Source organism: Dendrobates tinctorius, unplaced genomic scaffold (genome assembly GCF_039654945.1).
Source record: "Dendrobates tinctorius isolate UK_male_01 unplaced genomic scaffold, ASM3965494v1 ptg000455l, whole genome shotgun sequence".
Taxonomy (NCBI): domain Eukaryota; kingdom Metazoa; phylum Chordata; class Amphibia; order Anura; family Dendrobatidae; genus Dendrobates; species Dendrobates tinctorius.
Window position 1 is genome coordinate 3,769,877 of NW_027362117.1, and position 24,719 is coordinate 3,794,595.

Genomic DNA, 24,719 nt, shown 5'->3' on the forward strand with positions numbered 1-24,719 from the left:
ACTGCTGCCCCACAGATGCCATCACACAGAGCATGACCCCCGATACAGTCCCTACTGCTGCCCCACAGATGCCATCACACAGAGCATGACCCCCCGATACAGCACATGCTGCTCCACAGATGTCATCACACAGAGTATGGCCCCCGATACAGTCCCTACTGCTGCCCCACAGATGCCATCACACAGAGCATGACACCTGATACAGTCCCTACTGCTGCTCCACAGATGCCATCACACAGAGCATGACCCCCGATACAGTCCCTACTGCTGCCCCACAGATGCCATCACACAGAGTATGGCCCCCGATACAGTCCCTACTGCTGCTCCACAGATGCCATCACACAGAGTATGGCCCCCGATACAGTCCCTACTGCTGCTCCACAGATGCCATCACACAGAGCATGACCCCCGATACAGTCCCTACTGCTGCCCCACAGATGCCATCACACAGAGCATGGCTCCCGATACAGTCCCTACTGCTGCCCCACAGATGCCATCACACAGAGTATGGCCCCCGATACAGTCCCTACTGCTGCCCCACAGATGCCATCACACAGAGCATGACCCCCGATACAGTCCCTACTGCTGCCCCACAGATGCCATCACACAGAGCATGACCCCCGATACAGTCCCTACTGCTGCCCCACAGATGCCATCACACAGAGCATGACCCCCGATACAGTCCCTACTGCTGCCCCACAGATGCCATCACACAGAGCATGACCCCCCGATACAGCACATGCTGCTCCACAGATGTCATCACACAGAGCATGGCTCCCGATACAGTCCCTACTGCTTCCCCACAGATGCCATCACACAGAGCATGACCTCCGATACAGTCCCTACTGGTGCCCCACAGATGCCATCACACAGAGCATGGCTCCTGATACAGTCCCTACTGATGCCCCACAGATGCCATCACACAGAGCATGGCCCTCGGTACAGTCCCTACTGATGCCCCACAGATGCCATCACACAGAGTATGGCCCCCGATACAGTCCCTACTGATGCCCCACAGATGCCATCACACAGAGCATGGCCCTCGGTACAGTCCCTACTGATGCCCCACAGATGCCATCACACAGAGTATGGCCCCCGATACAGTCCCTACTGATGCCCCACAGATGCCACCACACAGAGCATGGCTCCTCATACAGTCCCTACTGATGCCCCACAGATTCCATCACACAGAGCATGGCTCCTGATAAAGTCCCTACTGCTGCCCCACAGATGCCATCACACAGAGTATGGCCCCCGATACAGTCCCTACTGGTGCCCCACAGATGCCATCACACAGAGCATGGCCCCCGATACAGTCCCTACTGCTGCCCCACAGATGCCATCACACAGAGCATGACCCCCGATACAGTCCCTACTGCTGCCCCACAGATGCCATCACACAGAGCATAACCCCCGATACAGTCCCTACTGCTGCCCCACAGATGCCATCACACAGAGCATGACCCCCGATACAGTCCCTACTGCTGCCCCACAGATGCCATCACACAGAGCATGACCCCCCGATACAGCACATACTGCTGCTCCACAGATGCCATCACACAGAGTATGGCCCCCGATACAGTCCCTACTGCTGCCCCACAGATGCCATCACACAGAGCATGACACCTGATACAGTCCCTACTGCTGCTCCACAGATGCCATCACACAGAGCATGACCCCCGATACAGTCCCTACTGCTGCCCCACAGATGCCATCACACAGAGTATGGCCCCCGATACAGTCCCTACTGCTGCTCCACAGATGCCATCACACAGAGTATGGCCCCCGATACAGTCCCTACTGCTGCTCCACAGATGCCATCACACAGAGCATGACCCCCGATACAGTCCCTACTGCTGCCCCACAGATGCCATCACACAGAGCATGGCTCCCGATACAGTCCCTACTGCTGCCCCACAGATGCCATCACACAGAGTATGGCCCCCGATACAGTCCCTACTGCTGCCCCACAGATGCCATCACACAGAGCATGGCTCCCGATACAGTCCCTACTGCTGCCCCTCAGATGCCATCACACAGAGCATGGCTCCCGATACAGTCCCTACTGCTGCCCCTCAGATGCCATCACACAGAGCATGGCCCCCGGTACAGTCCCTACCGCTGCCCCACAGATGCCATCACACAGAGCATGACCTCCGATACAGTCCCTACTGCTGCCATCACACAGAGCATGACCTCCGATACAGTCCCTACCGCTGCCCCACAGATGCCATCACACAGAACATGACCTCCGATACAGTCCCTACTGCTGCCCCACAGATGCCACCACACAGAGCAATTCACCCGATACAGTCCCTACTGCTGCCCCACAGATGCCATCACACAGAGCATGGTCCCCGATACAGTCCCTACTGCTGCCCCACAGATGCCATCACACAGAGCATGACTTCCGATACAGTCCCTACTGCTGCCCCACAGATGCCATCACACAGAGTATGGCCTCCGATACAGTCCCTACTGGTGCCCCACAGATGCCATCACACAGAGCATGACCGCCCGATACAGCCACTACTGCTGCCCCACAGATGCCATCACACAGAGCATGACCTCCGATACGGTCCCTACTGCTTCCCCACAGATGCCATCACACAGAGCATGACCTCCGATACGGTCCCTACTGATGCCCCACAGATGCCATCACACAGAGCATGGCTCCCGATACAGTCCCTACTGCTGCCCCACAGATGCCATCACACAGACCATGACCTCCGATACAGTCCCTACTGCTGCCCCACAGATGCCATCACACAGAGTATGGCTCCCGATACAGTCCCTACTGCTGCCCCACAGATGCCATCACACAGAGTATGACCCCCGATACAGTCCCTACTGCTGCCCCACAGATGCCATCACACAGAGTATGGCCCCCGATACAGTCCCTACTGCTGCCCCACAGATGCCATCACACAGAGCATGGCCCCTGATACAGCCCCTACTGCTGCCCCACAGATGCCATCACACAGAGCATGACCTCCGATACGGTTCCTACTGCTTCCCCACAGATGCCATCACACAGAGCATGGCCCCTGACACAGTGCCTACTGCTGCCCCACTGATGCCATCACACAGAGCATGACCTCCGATACAGTCCCTACTGCTGCCTCACAGATGCCATCACACAGAGCATGACCTCCGATACAGTCCCTACTGCTGCCCCACAGATGCCATCACACAGAGTATGGCTCCCGATACAGTCCCTACTGCTGCCCCACAGATGCCATCACACAGAGCATGACCTCCGATACAGTCCCTACTGCTGCCCCACAGATGCCATCACACAGAGTATGGCTCCCGATACAGTCCCTACTGCTGCCCCACAGATGCCATCACACAGAGTATGGCTCCCGATACAGTCCCTACTGCTGCCCCACAGATGCCATCACACAGAGCATGGCTTCCGATACAGTCCCTACTGCTGCCCCACAGATGCCATCACACAGAGTATGGCCTCCGATACAGTCCCTACTGGTGCCCCACAGATGCCATCACACAGAGCATGGCTTCCGATACAGTCCCTACTGCTGCCCCACAGATGCCATCACACAGAGCATGGTCCCCGATACAGTCCCTACTGCTGCCCCACAGATGCCATCACACAGAGCATGACCTCCGATACAGTCCCTACTGCTGCCCCACAGATGCCATCACACAGAGTATGGCTCCCGATACAGTCCCTACTGGTGCCCCACAGATGCCATCACACAGAGCATGACCGCCCGATACAGCCACTACTGCTGCCCCACAGATGCCATCACACAGAGTATGGCTCCCGATACAGTCCCTACTGCTGCCCCACAGATGCCATCACACAGAGTATGGCTCCCGATACAGTCCCTACTGCTGCCCCACAGATGCCATCACACAGAGCATGGCTTCCGATACAGTCCCTACTGCTGCCCCACAGATGCCATCACACAGAGTATGGCCTCCGATACAGTCCCTACTGGTGCCCCACAGATGCCATCACACAGAGCATGGCTTCCGATACAGTCCCTACTGCTGCCCCACAGATGCCATCACACAGAGCATGGTCCCCGATACAGTCCCTACTGCTGCCCCACAGATGCCATCACACAGAGCATGACTTCCGATACAGTCCCTACTGCTGCCCCACAGATGCCATCACACAGAGTATGGCCTCCGATACAGTCCCTACTGGTGCCCCACAGATGCCATCACACAGAGCATGACCGCCCGATACAGCCACTACTGCTGCCCCACAGATGCCATCACACAGAGCATGACCTCCGATACGGTCCCTACTGCTTCCCCACAGATGCCATCACACAGAGCATGACCTCCGATACGGTCCCTACTGATGCCCCACAGATGCCATCACACAGAGCATGACCCCCCGATACAGCACATACTGCTGCTCCACAGATGCCATCACACAGAGTATGGCCCCCGATACAGTCCCTACTGCTGCCCCACAGATGCCATCACACAGAGCATGACACCTGATACAGTCCCTACTGCTGCTCCACAGATGCCATCACACAGAGCATGACCCCCGATACAGTCCCTACTGCTGCCCCACAGATGCCATCACACAGAGTATGGCCCCCGATACAGTCCCTACTGCTTCCCCACAGATGCCATCACACAGAGCATGACCTCCGATACGGTCCCTACTGATGCCCCACAGATGCCATCACACAGAGCATGGCTCCCGATACAGTCCCTACTGCTGCCCCACAGATGCCATCACACAGACCATGACCTCCGATACAGTCCCTACTGCTGCCCCACAGATGCCATCACACAGAGTATGGCTCCCGATACAGTCCCTACTGCTGCCCCACAGATGCCATCACACAGAGTATGACCCCCGATACAGTCCCTACTGCTGCCCCACAGATGCCATCACACAGAGTATGGCCCCCGATACAGTCCCTACTGCTGCCCCACAGATGCCATCACACAGAGCATGGCCCCTGATACAGCCCCTACTGCTGCCCCACAGATGCCATCACACAGAGCATGACCTCCGATACGGTTCCTACTGCTTCCCCACAGATGCCATCACACAGAGCATGGCCCCTGACACAGTGCCTACTGCTGCCCCACTGATGCCATCACACAGAGCATGACCTCCGATACAGTCCCTACTGCTGCCTCACAGATGCCATCACACAGAGCATGACCTCCGATACAGTCCCTACTGCTGCCCCACAGATGCCATCACACAGAGTATGGCTCCCGATACAGTCCCTACTGCTGCCCCACAGATGCCATCACACAGAGCATGACCTCCGATACAGTCCCTACTGCTGCCCCACAGATGCCATCACACAGAGTATGGCTCCCGATACAGTCCCTACTGCTGCCCCACAGATGCCATCACACAGAGTATGGCTCCCGATACAGTCCCTACTGCTGCCCCACAGATGCCATCACACAGAGCATGGCTTCCGATACAGTCCCTACTGCTGCCCCACAGATGCCATCACACAGAGTATGGCCTCCGATACAGTCCCTACTGGTGCCCCACAGATGCCATCACACAGAGCATGGCTTCCGATACAGTCCCTACTGCTGCCCCACAGATGCCATCACACAGAGCATGGTCCCCGATACAGTCCCTACTGCTGCCCCACAGATGCCATCACACAGAGCATGACTTCCGATACAGTCCCTACTGCTGCCCCACAGATGCCATCACACAGAGTATGGCCTCCGATACAGTCCCTACTGGTGCCCCACAGATGCCATCACACAGAGCATGACCTCCGATACGGTCCCTACTGCTGCCCCACAGATGCCATCACACAGAGCATGACCCCCGATACAGTCCCTACTGCTGCCCCACAGATGCCATCACACAGAGCATGACCCCCCGATACAGCACATGCTGCTCCACAGATGTCATCACACAGAGTATGGCCCCCGATACAGTCCCTACTGCTGCCCCACAGATGCCATCACACAGAGCATGACACCTGATACAGTCCCTACTGCTGCTCCACAGATGCCATCACACAGAGCATGACCCCCGATACAGTCCCTACTGCTGCCCCACAGATGCCATCACACAGAGCATGACCCCCGATACAGTCCCTACTGCTGCCCCACAGATGCCATCACACAGAGCATGACCCCCGATACAGTCCCTACTGCTGCCCCACAGATGCCATCACACAGAGCATGACCCCCGATACAGTCCCTACTGCTGCCCCACAGATGCCATCACACAGAGCATGACCCCCCGATACAGCACATGCTGCTCCACAGATGTCATCACACAGAGTATGGCCCCCGATACAGTCCCTACTGCTGCCCCACAGATGCCATCACACAGAGCATGACACCTGATACAGTCCCTACTGCTGCTCCACAGATGCCATCACACAGAGCATGACCCCCGATACAGTCCCTACTGCTGCCCCACAGATGCCATCACACAGAGTATGGCCCCCGATACAGTCCCTACTGCTGCTCCACAGATGCCATCACACAGAGTATGGCCCCCGATACAGTCCCTACTGCTGCTCCACAGATGCCATCACACAGAGCATGACCCCCGATACAGTCCCTACTGCTGCCCCACAGATGCCATCACACAGAGCATGGCTCCCGATACAGTCCCTACTGCTGCCCCACAGATGCCATCACACAGAGTATGGCCCCCGATACAGTCCCTACTGCTGCCCCACAGATGCCATCACACAGAGCATGACCCCCGATACAGTCCCTACTGCTGCCCCACAGATGCCATCACACAGAGCATGACCCCCGATACAGTCCCTACTGCTGCCCCACAGATGCCATCACACAGAGCATGACCCCCGATACAGTCCCTACTGCTGCCCCACAGATGCCATCACACAGAGCATGACCCCCCGATACAGCACATGCTGCTCCACAGATGTCATCACACAGAGCATGGCTCCCGATACAGTCCCTACTGCTTCCCCACAGATGCCATCACACAGAGCATGACCTCCGATACAGTCCCTACTGGTGCCCCACAGATGCCATCACACAGAGCATGGCTCCTGATACAGTCCCTACTGATGCCCCACAGATGCCATCACACAGAGCATGGCCCTCGGTACAGTCCCTACTGATGCCCCACAGATGCCATCACACAGAGTATGGCCCCCGATACAGTCCCTACTGATGCCCCACAGATGCCATCACACAGAGCATGGCCCTCGGTACAGTCCCTACTGATGCCCCACAGATGCCATCACACAGAGTATGGCCCCCGATACAGTCCCTACTGATGCCCCACAGATGCCACCACACAGAGCATGGCTCCTCATACAGTCCCTACTGATGCCCCACAGATTCCATCACACAGAGCATGGCTCCTGATAAAGTCCCTACTGCTGCCCCACAGATGCCATCACACAGAGTATGGCCCCCGATACAGTCCCTACTGGTGCCCCACAGATGCCATCACACAGAGCATGGCCCCCGATACAGTCCCTACTGCTGCCCCACAGATGCCATCACACAGAGCATGACCCCCGATACAGTCCCTACTGCTGCCCCACAGATGCCATCACACAGAGCATAACCCCCGATACAGTCCCTACTGCTGCCCCACAGATGCCATCACACAGAGCATGACCCCCGATACAGTCCCTACTGCTGCCCCACAGATGCCATCACACAGAGCATGACCCCCCGATACAGCACATACTGCTGCTCCACAGATGCCATCACACAGAGTATGGCCCCCGATACAGTCCCTACTGCTGCCCCACAGATGCCATCACACAGAGCATGACACCTGATACAGTCCCTACTGCTGCTCCACAGATGCCATCACACAGAGCATGACCCCCGATACAGTCCCTACTGCTGCCCCACAGATGCCATCACACAGAGTATGGCCCCCGATACAGTCCCTACTGCTGCTCCACAGATGCCATCACACAGAGTATGGCCCCCGATACAGTCCCTACTGCTGCTCCACAGATGCCATCACACAGAGCATGACCCCCGATACAGTCCCTACTGCTGCCCCACAGATGCCATCACACAGAGCATGGCTCCCGATACAGTCCCTACTGCTGCCCCACAGATGCCATCACACAGAGTATGGCCCCCGATACAGTCCCTACTGCTGCCCCACAGATGCCATCACACAGAGCATGGCTCCCGATACAGTCCCTACTGCTGCCCCTCAGATGCCATCACACAGAGCATGGCTCCCGATACAGTCCCTACTGCTGCCCCTCAGATGCCATCACACAGAGCATGGCCCCCGGTACAGTCCCTACCGCTGCCCCACAGATGCCATCACACAGAGCATGACCTCCGATACAGTCCCTACTGCTGCCATCACACAGAGCATGACCTCCGATACAGTCCCTACCGCTGCCCCACAGATGCCATCACACAGAACATGACCTCCGATACAGTCCCTACTGCTGCCCCACAGATGCCACCACACAGAGCAATTCACCCGATACAGTCCCTACTGCTGCCCCACAGATGCCATCACACAGAGCATGGTCCCCGATACAGTCCCTACTGCTGCCCCACAGATGCCATCACACAGAGCATGACTTCCGATACAGTCCCTACTGCTGCCCCACAGATGCCATCACACAGAGTATGGCCTCCGATACAGTCCCTACTGGTGCCCCACAGATGCCATCACACAGAGCATGACCGCCCGATACAGCCACTACTGCTGCCCCACAGATGCCATCACACAGAGCATGACCTCCGATACGGTCCCTACTGCTTCCCCACAGATGCCATCACACAGAGCATGACCTCCGATACGGTCCCTACTGATGCCCCACAGATGCCATCACACAGAGCATGGCTCCCGATACAGTCCCTACTGCTGCCCCACAGATGCCATCACACAGACCATGACCTCCGATACAGTCCCTACTGCTGCCCCACAGATGCCATCACACAGAGTATGGCTCCCGATACAGTCCCTACTGCTGCCCCACAGATGCCATCACACAGAGTATGACCCCCGATACAGTCCCTACTGCTGCCCCACAGATGCCATCACACAGAGTATGGCCCCCGATACAGTCCCTACTGCTGCCCCACAGATGCCATCACACAGAGCATGGCCCCTGATACAGCCCCTACTGCTGCCCCACAGATGCCATCACACAGAGCATGACCTCCGATACGGTTCCTACTGCTTCCCCACAGATGCCATCACACAGAGCATGGCCCCTGACACAGTGCCTACTGCTGCCCCACTGATGCCATCACACAGAGCATGACCTCCGATACAGTCCCTACTGCTGCCTCACAGATGCCATCACACAGAGCATGACCTCCGATACAGTCCCTACTGCTGCCCCACAGATGCCATCACACAGAGTATGGCTCCCGATACAGTCCCTACTGCTGCCCCACAGATGCCATCACACAGAGCATGGTCCCCGATACAGTCCCTACTGCTGCCCCACAGATGCCATCACACAGAGCATGACTTCCGATACAGTCCCTACTGCTGCCCCACAGATGCCATCACACAGAGCATGGTCCCCGATACAGTCCCTACTGCTGCCCCACAGATGCCATCACACAGAGTATGGCTCCCGATACAGTCCCTACTGCTGCCCCACAGATGCCATCACACAGAGTATGGCTCCCGATACAGTCCCTACTGCTGCCCCACAGATGCCATCACACAGAGCATGGCTTCCGATACAGTCCCTACTGCTGCCCCACAGATGCCATCACACAGAGTATGGCCTCCGATACAGTCCCTACTGGTGCCCCACAGATGCCATCACACAGAGCATGGCTTCCGATACAGTCCCTACTGCTGCCCCACAGATGCCATCACACAGAGCATGGTCCCCGATACAGTCCCTACTGCTGCCCCACAGATGCCATCACACAGAGCATGACCTCCGATACAGTCCCTACTGCTGCCCCACAGATGCCATCACACAGAGTATGGCTCCCGATACAGTCCCTACTGGTGCCCCACAGATGCCATCACACAGAGCATGACCGCCCGATACAGCCACTACTGCTGCCCCACAGATGCCATCACACAGAGTATGGCTCCCGATACAGTCCCTACTGCTGCCCCACAGATGCCATCACACAGAGTATGGCTCCCGATACAGTCCCTACTGCTGCCCCACAGATGCCATCACACAGAGCATGGCTTCCGATACAGTCCCTACTGCTGCCCCACAGATGCCATCACACAGAGTATGGCCTCCGATACAGTCCCTACTGGTGCCCCACAGATGCCATCACACAGAGCATGGCTTCCGATACAGTCCCTACTGCTGCCCCACAGATGCCATCACACAGAGCATGGTCCCCGATACAGTCCCTACTGCTGCCCCACAGATGCCATCACACAGAGCATGACTTCCGATACAGTCCCTACTGCTGCCCCACAGATGCCATCACACAGAGTATGGCCTCCGATACAGTCCCTACTGGTGCCCCACAGATGCCATCACACAGAGCATGACCGCCCGATACAGCCACTACTGCTGCCCCACAGATGCCATCACACAGAGCATGACCTCCGATACGGTCCCTACTGCTTCCCCACAGATGCCATCACACAGAGCATGACCTCCGATACGGTCCCTACTGATGCCCCACAGATGCCATCACACAGAGCATGACCCCCCGATACAGCACATACTGCTGCTCCACAGATGCCATCACACAGAGTATGGCCCCCGATACAGTCCCTACTGCTGCCCCACAGATGCCATCACACAGAGCATGACACCTGATACAGTCCCTACTGCTGCTCCACAGATGCCATCACACAGAGCATGACCCCCGATACAGTCCCTACTGCTGCCCCACAGATGCCATCACACAGAGTATGGCCCCCGATACAGTCCCTACTGCTTCCCCACAGATGCCATCACACAGAGCATGACCTCCGATACGGTCCCTACTGATGCCCCACAGATGCCATCACACAGAGCATGGCTCCCGATACAGTCCCTACTGCTGCCCCACAGATGCCATCACACAGACCATGACCTCCGATACAGTCCCTACTGCTGCCCCACAGATGCCATCACACAGAGTATGGCTCCCGATACAGTCCCTACTGCTGCCCCACAGATGCCATCACACAGAGTATGACCCCCGATACAGTCCCTACTGCTGCCCCACAGATGCCATCACACAGAGTATGGCCCCCGATACAGTCCCTACTGCTGCCCCACAGATGCCATCACACAGAGCATGGCCCCTGATACAGCCCCTACTGCTGCCCCACAGATGCCATCACACAGAGCATGACCTCCGATACGGTTCCTACTGCTTCCCCACAGATGCCATCACACAGAGCATGGCCCCTGACACAGTGCCTACTGCTGCCCCACTGATGCCATCACACAGAGCATGACCTCCGATACAGTCCCTACTGCTGCCTCACAGATGCCATCACACAGAGCATGACCTCCGATACAGTCCCTACTGCTGCCCCACAGATGCCATCACACAGAGTATGGCTCCCGATACAGTCCCTACTGCTGCCCCACAGATGCCATCACACAGAGCATGACCTCCGATACAGTCCCTACTGCTGCCCCACAGATGCCATCACACAGAGTATGGCTCCCGATACAGTCCCTACTGCTGCCCCACAGATGCCATCACACAGAGTATGGCTCCCGATACAGTCCCTACTGCTGCCCCACAGATGCCATCACACAGAGCATGGCTTCCGATACAGTCCCTACTGCTGCCCCACAGATGCCATCACACAGAGTATGGCCTCCGATACAGTCCCTACTGGTGCCCCACAGATGCCATCACACAGAGCATGGCTTCCGATACAGTCCCTACTGCTGCCCCACAGATGCCATCACACAGAGCATGGTCCCCGATACAGTCCCTACTGCTGCCCCACAGATGCCATCACACAGAGCATGACTTCCGATACAGTCCCTACTGCTGCCCCACAGATGCCATCACACAGAGTATGGCCTCCGATACAGTCCCTACTGGTGCCCCACAGATGCCATCACACAGAGCATGACCTCCGATACGGTCCCTACTGATGCCCCACAGATGCCATCACACAGAGCATGACCTCCGATACGGTCCCTACTGATGCCCCACAGATGCCATCACACAGAGCATGACCCCCCGATACAGCACATACTGCTGCTCCACAGATGCCATCACACAGAGTATGGCCCCCGATACAGTCCCTACTGCTGCCCCACAGATGCCATCACACAGAGCATGGCCCCCGATACAGTCCCTACTGCTGCCCCACAGATGCCATCACACAGAGTATGGCCCCCGATACAGTCCCTACTGCTTCCCCACAGATGCCATCACACAGAGCATGGCCCCTGATACAGCCCCTACTGCTGCCCCACAGATGCCATCACACAGAGCATGACCTCCGATACGGTTCCTACTGCTTCCCCACAGATGCCATCACACAGAGCATGGCCCCTGACACAGTCCCTACTGCTGCCCCACTGATGCCATCACACAGAGCATGGCTCCCGATACAGTCCCTACTGCTGCCCCACAGATGCCATCACACAGAGTATGGCCCCCGATACAGTCCCTACTGCTGCCCCACAGATGCCATCACACAGAGTATGGCTCCCGATACAGTCCCTACTGCTGCCCCACAGATGCCATCACACAGAGCATGACCCCCGATACAGCCCCTACTGCTGCCCCACAGATGCCATCACACAGAGCATGACCCCGGTACCAGGGGCGTAACTACTGAGGTGCAGGGGTCGTAGCTGCGATGGGGCCCCGAAGTGGTTAAGGGCCCGCCCAGTCCAGCAAAGAAGCAGCCGGCTTCATGTGAGACCTGGGCTTCCATCACGTCCTGCGCCCCCGCCCCCGCCCCCTCCTCCAGCATGGACTCGGTTATTCTCCCCTGAGCTCTGCACTCCACTCCCCAGTGTCTCAGGTGATGGAGGATGAGACCTGCTGCCATCACTCAAAGCAGACACCTCAGTGACCCCGGCCCCATGACTACAGAGTGCAGGGGGAAGGTGCCCACCATGGTTGTTCTGTGCGCACAGGACCTGTGATGAGGTCACAGGAGGGGAGGAGTCAGGGGGTCACATGATCAGGGGCCTCAGTGCAGGACTCTGCTGTGCTGGGAGAGGGTAAGTTTCTGTGTGGGGTCAGGAGGGGTTTACAGTATGGGTGTAGCAGAGCTGTGTGTGTATGAGGTGTACGGCGCGGAGCGGAGCCACGTGTGTACGAGGAGTACGGAACAGAGCCGCGTGTGTACGAGGTGTACGGAGCGGAACCGCGTGTGTACGAGGTGTACGGAGCGGAGCCGTGTGTACGAGGTGTACGGAGCGGAGCCGCGTGTGTACGAGGTGTACGGAGCGGAGCCGCGTGTGTACGAGGTGTACGGAGCGGAGCCGCGTGTGTACGAGGTGTACGGAGCGGAGCCGCGTGTGTACCAGGTGTACGGAGCGGAGCCGCGTGTGTACGAAGCAGAACTGCGTGTGTACGAGGTGTACGGAGCGGAGCCGCGTGTGTACGAGGCGTACGGAGCGGAGCCGCGTGTGTATGAGGGTACGGAGCGGAGCCGCGTGTGTACGAGGCGTACGGAGCGGAGCCGCGTGTGTACGAGGCGTACGGAGCGGAGCCGCGTGTGTACGAGGCGTACGGAGCCGCGTGTGTACGAGGCGTACGGAGCGGAGCCGCGTGTGTATGAGGTGTACGGAGCGGAGCCTTGTGTGTACGAGGTGTACAGAGCGGAGATGTGCATGTACAAGGTGTACGGAGCGAAGCCGGATGTGTACGAGGTGTACGGAGCGGAGCCGTGTGTGTACGAGGTGTACGGCGCGGAGCCGTGTGTGTACGAGGTGTACGGAGCGGAGCCGTGTATGAGGTGTACAGAGATGAGCCGTGTGTGTACGAGGTGTACAGAGCGGAGCCGTGTGTGTTCGAGGTGTCCAGAGTGTAGATGTGCGTGTACAAGGTGTATGGAGCGAAGCCGTGTGTGTATGAGGTGTACGGAGATGAGCCGTGTGTGTATGAGGTGTACGGAGCGGAGCCGTGTGTGTACTAGGTGTATGGAGATGAGCCGTGTGTGTACGAGGTGTACGGAGATGAGTCGTGTGTGTACGAGGTGTACGGCGCAGAGCCACGTGTGTACGAGGTGTACGGAGTGGAGATGTGCGTGTACGAGGTGTACGGAGTGGAGATGTGTATATACGAGTTGTACGGAGTGGAGCCGTGTGTGCACGAGGTGTACGGAGTGGAGCCGTGTGTGTATGAGGTGTATGGAGCGGAGCCGTCTGTGTACAAGCTTTATGGAGCAGAGATGCGCATGTACGAGGTGTACGGAGCCACGTGTACGAGGTGTACGAAGAGGAGATGCGTGTAGTTTGGCATGGGGGTCCCCATTTGAAAGTTCGCACAGGGGCACATAACTTTGTAGTTACGCCACTGCCCGGTACAGTCCCTACTGCTGCCTCACAGATCTAATTTTTGTGCCTTTTTATACTACTGGATGAATAAAGCAATTCTTATAAGAAGATGTGAGCGCTGGCCATCTGTGAACTGTTGCTATAAGAAGACACTGGTATTATATAAGTAGCGGGGATCATACAGTTGTTGTATTGGGGGCAGTGGAGCTTTGCGTTGACTTAATGCCATGAACAGGCTGAGTGGCTAGCAATCTGATAAAACTGGCCATTAGAGTTCAGGAAAATCATCTGCAGGGCCCTGGTCAAGAAACCAGGTTGGTAGTCCATAGCTGCCCCGGTTCTATATCTGCCATCATCTCTAGTTTCTCCTCTGCTATGTCTCCTTTGTTGCAGTTTGATGCACATTTTACTATTTCCAGTTCCCTGTTGCGGCTTGGAGCTATAGCAGTCAGCTATCTTCCTCTTTGGTGTTTGGAGGACGTCCGTTTTTCTCTGAGTCTACTCCAGCTAAGTTTTCCCCATTGTTTGTGTATCCCATCTGTTTTTAGAGCTCATCCTGTCGTTCCCGATGCAGGGGTTAACGCCAGGGTCAGGCAGGGATTAGGTATCCTGCTCAGCGATAGGTGCAGAACCTATATAGGGACGATAAGGCAGACAGGGTGACGTTAGATCTGCCTAGGGGTCTCCACTCCACCCTTCCCTAGTGTTTGGTGCCCTCTCCTTTATCGCTTTGTGTTGCACTTAGCCTTTTCTACACGTTGCGTGACAGTCCCCAGTCAGTATGACCCATCATCACCTGACTTGGTTAGGTTTCCACAGGTCCGGCCCACCTCCCATAAGTCCCTATAGCAGCGTGGCGCCTACCTCGCTGACAGCTCCTCCAGATCAGACATCTAATTTTGGCTCTTCTATCCTCTTCACGCTCATTATTCTCCTCTGTTCTATAAGTGAAATCTTCAGCAGTCGCCGGGATGTATAATTGGCCCAATCACTGGCTGCCACTGTAATAAAATGATCTAATGAGAATGATGATGATAATTAAGCTAGATTGGAGTCTTTACAGATAGGAGAGAATTTTGGGACAAAATATTCGCAACAACATTAACCCTGTGGGGGAAGACATTCAAAGTGTTAAAAGCATGTAAAGACAAGAAAAACATATGGTCGAATTCTGGGGACAAAAGTCACTTTATTAACTCCAATAAACGCTATCACCTCTAATATGGGGCTAGAAGAAAACACAGGAGCCAACCATGAACCCTGAGCAATAAAGCCGCTTCTCTTCCCTCTCAGCGCAGTCACCTCTGCACAGGTCACGGAGCACGATCCCTTCCATAGGAGTCGATCAGTTATTTTCTGACTTTCTTTTTTTGTGTGACCAGTTGTTTGCTGTAAGAGAAATATCTATAATTGCAGCAGCTCCAAGAAAAATAATAATGCAAAGGAAAAAATGAGAAGTGGCATATGCAGCAATTCAGCGTGAGAGAGGATGCAGCCTCTGTAACACACAGTCACGGGTCAGAAGTAAAACCCAACACAAAGGAGACCGAGTCGGTGCTCAATAGTAGGCCCACGGGGCCATAGGAGCCGCTTTCTTCCTGACTTGCTTTTGCGTTGACTTTGCTCGTTTTGATGCTTCTTTCGGACTTACACAATCTTTCTGTTCTTCCAAGATAAAGTATATTTAATTCCTACAATATAAAAAGTGCACCCACCATGAAGGCATTGGAAAGCCTGTTATTATAAGCAGCGCTGGCTTCTATTTAGCGCGGCGCGATTCACAAAACATTTCTACATGACTGATTTACTGTTTGTAGTTACAGGGAAAAAATGGAAAATTACAGCCAATTATTATTATACTTAGGAAAGAAGAAGCGCCGGGGTTTGCCATAGCAACACATCAAACTCTAAAGTTAGATATGGCAATCACAGGACTGTCATACAATGTACCAGCAAATACAGAGTAACAAGGAATGGAACGCCGAGTGCAATGACTAATTCTACCACTAGGTGGAGCAGCCTGAATAAAACATTTTCTGGACTTGATTCCTGGTGACAGCGCACCATGTGGCCAGATATGGTAGTGCAAGTAATTCTTATCAATGATTTTAATGCAAAATATGTATGTATAGAAAGATCTAATAAGTATAACAGAGGCACCATCAACACAGGGAACTCTGTTCTGGCTTCTTTTTCCAATTTTACACCCAATTTAACACTCCTCATTTCCATATATAGTAGTATGATGTAGAACGTCTCACCAGGTGCTAAAGTTATTCCTCTTCCAAACCGCAATGCATAATATGGATCTATAGAAAGAACGGTGATTATATCCAGGTAATGGATAACGAGGCTGCGGGGATGAGAAGAACTTTATGTAAACTGCGTAGATGAGGACTCAATCAATACGGCATCGTTCAGACCTGAGGCTGCGCTGCTGATTTAGGAAGGATTGATCGGTTCTCCTCTAAGTAAATTAGATGAAAAGGTTTTACTCTTGTTCATTGTACCAAAGCAAAAGAACAAAAGGTCCGAGAGCTCGGCTGTGGAGGAGTCTGCACCCGGGAAGCCGGGCCCCCATTACACCTCTCCATGTCTACACAAGAATACAGACATGATCAAGGAGCAATTACAACACAGGGACATTTGTATCAGCGCTGTCTCCCGTGTCCGCTAATGTCTGGTGTGATTCAGACTCTCACGTTCCTTTACTCTGGGCAAAGATTCATTCTTCAGCCCTAAACCTGTATCTCCATGGCCTGGGTAAGGCTGAGGGTCTTCTTGGCCCCTGGAAGCCTTCTCTTAGGGGGTATGCCCATCAGATAGGCTGGTTTCACATTAGCGTTTTTTTTGCGCAGCGCATCGTGCGCGTCCATGCGCATGCGTCATGCGTACCTATGTTTAACATGGCCTGCGCATGGTCTTGCGTTTGCACGCGTTCATATCATGCACATGCGTTTCTTCATCATGTGCGCCTCGGCGCGCAAGACGCAACCTGTTGCATTTTGGGGTCCGCCGAGAGGCATAAAAAAACGCTTGCGCACGGACTGTGACAAAATAACGCATTACAGTCTATGGGAACGCAGACATGCGCATGGACATGCGTTCGTCTGCGTTTTCCTGAGCATGCGTTTTTGGCGTAAATATGTGTAGACACTCGTTTTAACCCCCTAGAGAACGAATGCGCATAAAAAGCGCAAACGCATGCAAAAATGCATGATGCGGTTTTTTGTATGCATTTGTATTGCGCACGATGCGCTGCGCAAAAAAAACGCTAATGTGAAATTAGCCATACTTATCCTCCTTCACTCTAATATTCCTCCTGAGAGAAAAGATACATTGTAACTTATGTAAGTAAATAAAGTTCTAACTTATGGAAGTAAAGCTCACATGGAATGTAACATCAACAATGTCCTATTGTTTACATCAAGCTTCTTTTTTTTAATTTGTAGGAAACAATTTTTTTTTTTCATATCATAATCTGTAGTGAAAAAACAAACAAAACCCCGTACACCACTTGTGGAGCTACTGAAACAAGTAGTTTTAGTTAGAATCTAAAATTGTAAGATTTCTATATATTTTAGGCTGGTTTCACACTAGCGTTTTTTTGTGCATCATGCATTTTGCACGCGTTTGCTGCTTTTTTGCGCATGTGTTTTAACCATTTTTTTAGCCATTTTTACCCTTAAAACGCATCTGCGTTCCCATAGACTGTAATGTGTTTTTTTGCGCATTCCGTGCGCATGCATTTTTTTGAGACAGGTCGGACGGACCAAAAATGCAACAGGTAGCGCCCGGTGCGCCTGGGCGCACACCACCAAAAAAACATGCGCACGTAAAACGCATATGAACGCGGGCAAACACTAGACCATGCGCACCCCTGTTAAAGATAGGGGAAAAGGACGCATGTGCATGTATGCGCAAAAACGCAGCGCAAAAAAAAGCTAGTGTGAAACCAGCCTTATATATATATATAAATTGCGATATGGAAAATTAAAAAAAAAATTAAAAATGTAAATATAAATAAATGTCCATTACATTCCCAAACCTGATTTAAACCATAGGCCATTGTCTGATGATACATTCCCTCTAATATATTGTACAATGAAGGTTCTTCAACTTTGTAATAAACTTTGGGGAGGATTTATCATTGTGTTTTTCAGCATAGAGTTTGTTTCCTTCATTTTATTGAGCATTTTGAACTTGCTTTACAGCATTTTGCTACATTGTCAGGACATTTGTGTCATTTTGAGTAAAGTGAGGGATTCCAGCAGATTTATGACTTGCAAGTTGTGACTTTTTAAAGTTTTGGTGCAATTTCACACTAGTTACAAAAAGAAGACACATATGATGATAGTTGCAATAAATTATCATTTTTTGATCATTGGTTGATGAATTTGATATAATTTGTGCTTGTAATGATACATTCCCCACTTTGTGTTTCATTTCCTCTTCTACCTCTGCTTGCTGCCTGTTAACAGAACATGCCTGTGCCAGTCTATAGACCTTATAGGTTCAGGCTTGAGATTTGCTACAATGTGCACAATGCGCCGCCACCTTTCTACAGGTTGTGTCTAGCACTGCTGCATTAAAGGGAATGGTGCAGAGCTGCAATATCACACACAACCAGTAGCCAAGGGTGGCGCTGTTCTTGTATGAAGGCAGACATGTTTTTTTTTATCCTGGACAACCCCTGTGCAAAGGTTAGAGTATTTTTGTTTGGAAGACTGAATTCCTTATTCTCATCAGGCCATGAGATAATGTATGGATATTGTAATTATCTATTATAAAAACTTGATTTCAGCTCACCCAGTTGCTCTATGCTCATCCACCTGGGGCTCAGTCACTGGCCTCGCCCTGGGCTCCCATCAAGGATAATAGAAAAAAAATTGGAGTCCGGCTCACCAGAACTGAGAGTCATGAGTAAGAAGGTTTAGTGAAGTCGAAACGCGTCGACTAGGTCATGTCGACCGTGGAAATTTTCTTTTGGACGCACTATAATTTCTTTTGAAAAACAAAAAGAAAAGGAAAATTTAGTCCTGTTGAGCCGGACTCCAGTTTTTTCTATTCTCATTGTAATTAACTAGTCAGAACAGGAAACATTTTCTAATTGTGTGCGTCGTCCAGGACATTGAGCCTTGTTTGGAAGCAGACGATCCCCTGCGCGGCTCCCTGGTGCTCCATTCTGCTCCGTGTGCACTAGTGCTTATCATTTGGATGGGAAATCTCTCATTAGACATCTGTAGTTAAATGCAGCCCTCGTGTGACATCCGCCGAGTGTCGGCTTCTCCGGTCTCCTCATCCATTCATCACACAGAAGGGCTAGTGTGGGAATATCGGCGCGGCTTGTAGCAGCATGTGGGATCCTTTTTCGCTAATTTGTATGTAAATAACGCATTTCCAACAAAAAGAAATCAAACAAGTGAATCTGACACTTTCCATAGACACACAAAGTCACAATCCGGTGGCAGAAGAAAGGCCGGATCTCCGCTGTGTCCCCAACACTGGATCTGGGATAATAACTCAGCGACAGAGCAGCATTTTCAGCACCACAAGCCGTGGACAGTGCCAGCTCCGCAGCCTTGATACTCAGCATCTTGGAAGCTAAAAACATCTGTAAATTTAGTGAAAAAGCTGATGAAGGATTAGTCATCGGAAAGCGTTACAATCGGCGGATGAATTATATGTGATTTACCAGCCCTGGGAATGACGACTATTATACCTGGAGACGTGGGACACAGAGCCCTGCGCCTCCGAGACTGGATATTGTGGGGCTGATCACAGGCAGGGACGCGGGACTTATTAGTTTTACAAAGTATCATGAGAATCCGCTTTATTTCCTTCATAACATAAAAAATGCCTGAGCTAATATCATTATGAAGAAGAAACTGTGTATCATATTCTATATGCAAACATCAGGGATGATAAGGGATAACGGGAGCCCCTGATGCACAGAGATGGCCATTCTCCTCTGCCCAATCATTCCCACAAGGCTATAAATTACATTTTCTACATTTCTGTGTGCACTGACTGGGAGAACACTAGAGAAGAAGCTGAGCGGGACTGTGCTGCATACATCCTGCCATTTGTGTGTCTTCACCATTTCATGCTTTTGTTTATTATTAATAATAATAATAATAATAATAATTTTTATTTCTATAGCGCCGACATATTCCGCAGCACTTTACATTTCAGAGGGGATTTGTACAGACAATAGACATTACAGCATAACAATAATCACATAGATCATAACAGATACCAAGAGGAATGAGGGCCCTGCTCACAAGCTTACAGTCTATGAGGAAAGAGGGAGACACGAAAGGTGGGTGGTACAATTGCCCTGATTGTATGGACCAGCCATAATGTTAAGTGTGTAACAGTACAGACACAGAGGGCTAATGGATGCATAAAGCATGTGGGAACATGATGCGGGGAACCTGGTTATGGTAAAACTTTTGGCTGTACCACACAGGGATAGATTAGGTTAATGTGTTGAGGCGATAGGCCAGTCTGAATAAATGTGTTTTCAGGGCACGCTTAAAATTGTGGGGATTGGGGACTAATCGTATTAACCTGGGAAGTGCATTCCAAAGAATTGGTGCAGCACGTGTAAAGTCTTAGAGACGGGAGTGGGAGGTTCTGATTATTGAGGATGCTAACCTCAGGTCATCAGCAGAACGGAGGGAGCGGGTAGGGTGGTATACTGAAACAAGGGAGGAGATGTAGGGTGGTGCTGAGCCATGGAGGGCTTTGTGGGTGAGGGTAATAAGTTTGTACTGGATTCTGGAGTGGATGGGTAGCCAGTGTAATGACTGGCACAAGGTAGAGGCATCGGTGTAACGATTGGCGAGGAATATGATCCTGGCTGCAGCATTCAAGACAGATTGGAGGGGGGAGAGTTTGGTAAGAGGGAGACCGATTAGAAGAGAGTTACAATAGTCGAGACGAGAATGAATAAGAGAAACAGTAAGAGTTTTTGCAGAGTCAAAAGTTAGAAAAGGTCGAATTCTAGAAATGTTTTTGAGGTGCAGATGACAAGAGCGAGCCAGTGATCGAATGTGGGGGGCAAAGGAAAGCTCGGAGTCAAGTATGACCCCAAGACAGCGGGCCTGTTGCTGGGGAGTAATAGTGGAACCACACATGGAAATGGCAATGTCGGGTATAGGTACATTAGTAGAGGGAGGAAACACAAGGAGTTCAGTCTTTGACAGGTTCAGTTTCAGATATAGTGAGGACATGATGTTAGACAGCGTTTAGACAATCGCCAGTGTTTTCTAGAAAGGCTGGCGTGATGTCAGGAGAAGAAGCATTTACAGTTAGGTCCATATATATTTGGACAGAGACAACATTTCTCTCATTTTGGTTCTAGACATTACCACAATGAATTTTAAACAAAACAGTTCAGATGCAGTTGAAGTTCAGACTTTCAGCTTTCATTTGAGGGTATCCACATTAACATTGGATGAAGGGTGTTTTAGATTTTTTTTAGCAAAGTCCAGTCTAGCCTTTTGATTCCTGATGCTTATGAGTGGCTTGCACCGTACAGTGACCCCTCTGTATTTACTTTCATGCAGTCTTCTCTTTATGGTAGATTTGGATATTGATACGCCTACCTCCTGGAGAGTGGTGTTCACTTGGTTGGCTGTTGTGAAGGGGTTTCTCTTCACCATGGAGATTATTCTGTGATCATCCACCACTGTTGTCTTCCAGGTCTTTTTGCATTGATGAGTTCACCAGTGCTTTCTTTCTTTCTCAGGATGTACCAAACTGTAGATTTTGCCACTCCTAATGTTGTAGCAATTTCTCGGATGGCTTTTTTCTGTTTTTGCAGCTTATGGATGGCTTGTTTCACCTGCATGGAGAGCTCCTTTGACTGCTGTTTCCTTCACAGCAAAACCTTCCAAATGCAAGCGCCACACCTCAAATCAACTCCAGGCCCTTTATCTGCTTAATTGAGAATGACGTAATGAAGGGATTGCCCACACCTGTCCATGAAATAGCCTTGGAGTCAATTGTCCAATTACTTTTGGTCCCTTTAAAAACAGGGTGGCACATGTTAAGGAGCTGAAACTCCTAAACCCTTTATCCAATGTTAATGTGGATACCCTCAAATGAAAGCTGAAAGTCTGAACTTCAGCTGCAGCTGAATTGTTTTGTTTAAAATTCATTGTGGTAATGTCTAGAACCAAAATTAGAAAAATGTTGTCTCTGTCCAAATATATATGGACCTAACTGTAATTGGGTGTCGTCAGCATAGAGATGGTACTGGAAACCAAATCTACTGATTGTTTGACCAATAGGGGCAGTGTACAAGGAGAAGAGGAGGGGGCCTAGAACTGATCCTTGAGGAACCCCAACAGTAAGGGGAAGATGAGAGGAGGAGGAACCGGCAAAAGATACAGTAAAGGAGCGGTCAGAGAGATAGGAGGAGAACCAGGAGAGAACGGTGTCTGTCACGGGGTCCTTCTCTGGTATCACACAATCAACAGAGCAAGCGAAGAGTGAACAATTCCAAGACCTTTATTCAGGCAAAAATACGAAAAGGTCCATATTCAGTCCACCACACAAAGGATAAGATAGTCCAGAATAAGAATGCAGTCCAGTATCAGGATAAAATGTCCAGGGAAACGAGATTCCAAAACACTCTAGCACCAGAGGATAAAAATGGGTCCTTCTCTCTGAAATGCAGCCTTTTCACCATCTTGTCTCTACCGGAACTGACTTGTTGTCCAGCTGCTGTTCATCCCCCCACCCCCTTCCTTGTCCAGGAGTAGTCCAACAAGTTACCTCCCAGAGGAGAACAAAAGGCCTTAGGGATTAATGCACTACAGGGGGTCATCAAGAGACAGATACAGTGAGGCTGTAGGCTTACAATGTAAAAAGAAAAACACTATGAAAATAACTGGAATTGTTAAAAATAGTAATATACAAAAAATGACATCCACATAACATATCACACCATCACAACTCCCCCCCCCCCCATAATAAGTGAGCACGCCATGAAGTCTACACAGACCTCTGGCCTGCTCACTTTAGTCCACATTGCTCAGTTATTTATAGTTCCTTGTACAGTGGCAGGGGTACGTCGGCCTGTGGAGCCTATGGTTCTTGTCGAGACAGTCCATCGGCGCTCTGGTGTTGGCTTCCCCGCTTGTATTGGATGGAGAAGCTGTAGGGTTGTAAGGACAAGCTCCACCGCAGCAATCTTCCATTGTCCCCTGATACGCGATTCAGCCATGTGAGGGGGTTGTGGTCTGTATCAATTGTAAAGTCTCTGCCATACAAGTAGGGCTGCAATTTTTTTAGCGCCCATACGATGGCAAGGCACTCCTTTTCAATAGTGGCATAGGCAACTTCCCGATCCAGTAGTTTCCGACTGGCAAAAGCAACAGGATGTTCTTCTCCGGCGGCGTTCACTTGGCTAAGTACTGCCCCAATCCCAAAGGTGGATGCATCTGTCTGCACGAGGAACCTGCGTTTATAATCCGGGGCAGCCAAGACAGGAGCAGTGACGAGGGCAGTCTTTAACGCTGAAAAGGCATCCTCACATGCAGGCGTCCACGTCACATTCCTAGGCATGTTCTTGCGGGTCAGGTCGGTTAGGGGCTTGGCCAAGGTGCTGAAGTTAGAAACAAATTTGCGATAGTAACCAGCAGTTCCTAAAAACGCAAGTACCTGCTTTTTAGTCTGGGGTCTACACCAGTTGCTAATGGCTTCCACCTTGGCAGGCTCAGGCCTTAGTGTCCCACCCCCTACTCTATACCCGAGGTACTGCACCTCAGCCATCCCTATTTGGCACTTATCAGGGCGAATGGTCAGTCCTGCAGTAAGGATACAGTCCAGCACTATGCCCAAGTGTTTAAGAGGTTCCTCCCAGGTTGTGCTAAAAATGGCGATGTCGTCTAAGTAAGCACAGGCAAAGTCCTGACATTGTTGTAACAGTCGATCCACCAGTCTCTGGAAAGTAGCGGGGGCAGTTTTCATCCCAAAGGGCATTCCCAGGAACTCATAAAGCCCAAATGGAGTAATGAAGGCTGAGCGCTCCCGAGCGTCCTCCGTTAGGGGTATCTGCCAGTACCCCTTGCTCACGTCTAACGTGGTCACAAATTGGGCACTGGCCAGACGATCCAATAGATCATCAATCCTGGGCATGGGATAAGCATCACTCTTGGTGGCATCATTTAGTCGTCTGTAATCAACGCAGAATCGTGTTGTACCATCCTTCTTGGGGACCAGGACGACAGGAGAGGCACAAGAACTGTGAGATGGCTGAATAACTCCCAGTTGTTTCATCTCCTCCAGTTCGTTCTTTATCATGCCTTGAACAGCCTCTGGAAC

The 24,719-nt window shown here is 51.9% G+C and overlaps 1 long non-coding RNA gene across 3 annotated transcripts in view; it reads right to left on the reverse strand.

Annotated features, from left to right (window-relative positions):
• Positions 1-24,719, reverse strand: part of LOC141077496 (uncharacterized) — a 182,184-nt gene that overhangs the window by 121,917 nt on the left and 35,548 nt on the right. Inside the window, exons 2-3 of one of the 3 annotated variants that reach the window (XR_012227579.1) lie at positions 15,684-15,770; positions 15,246-15,382 (exon numbers count right to left, since the gene is read on the reverse strand). This is a non-coding gene — a long non-coding RNA (uncharacterized lncRNA). Of the gene's footprint in view, positions 1-15,245; positions 15,383-15,596; positions 15,771-24,719 lie in introns of all 3 variants that reach the window. The other 2 variants (XR_012227577.1, XR_012227578.1) reach the window with 2 other exon arrangements.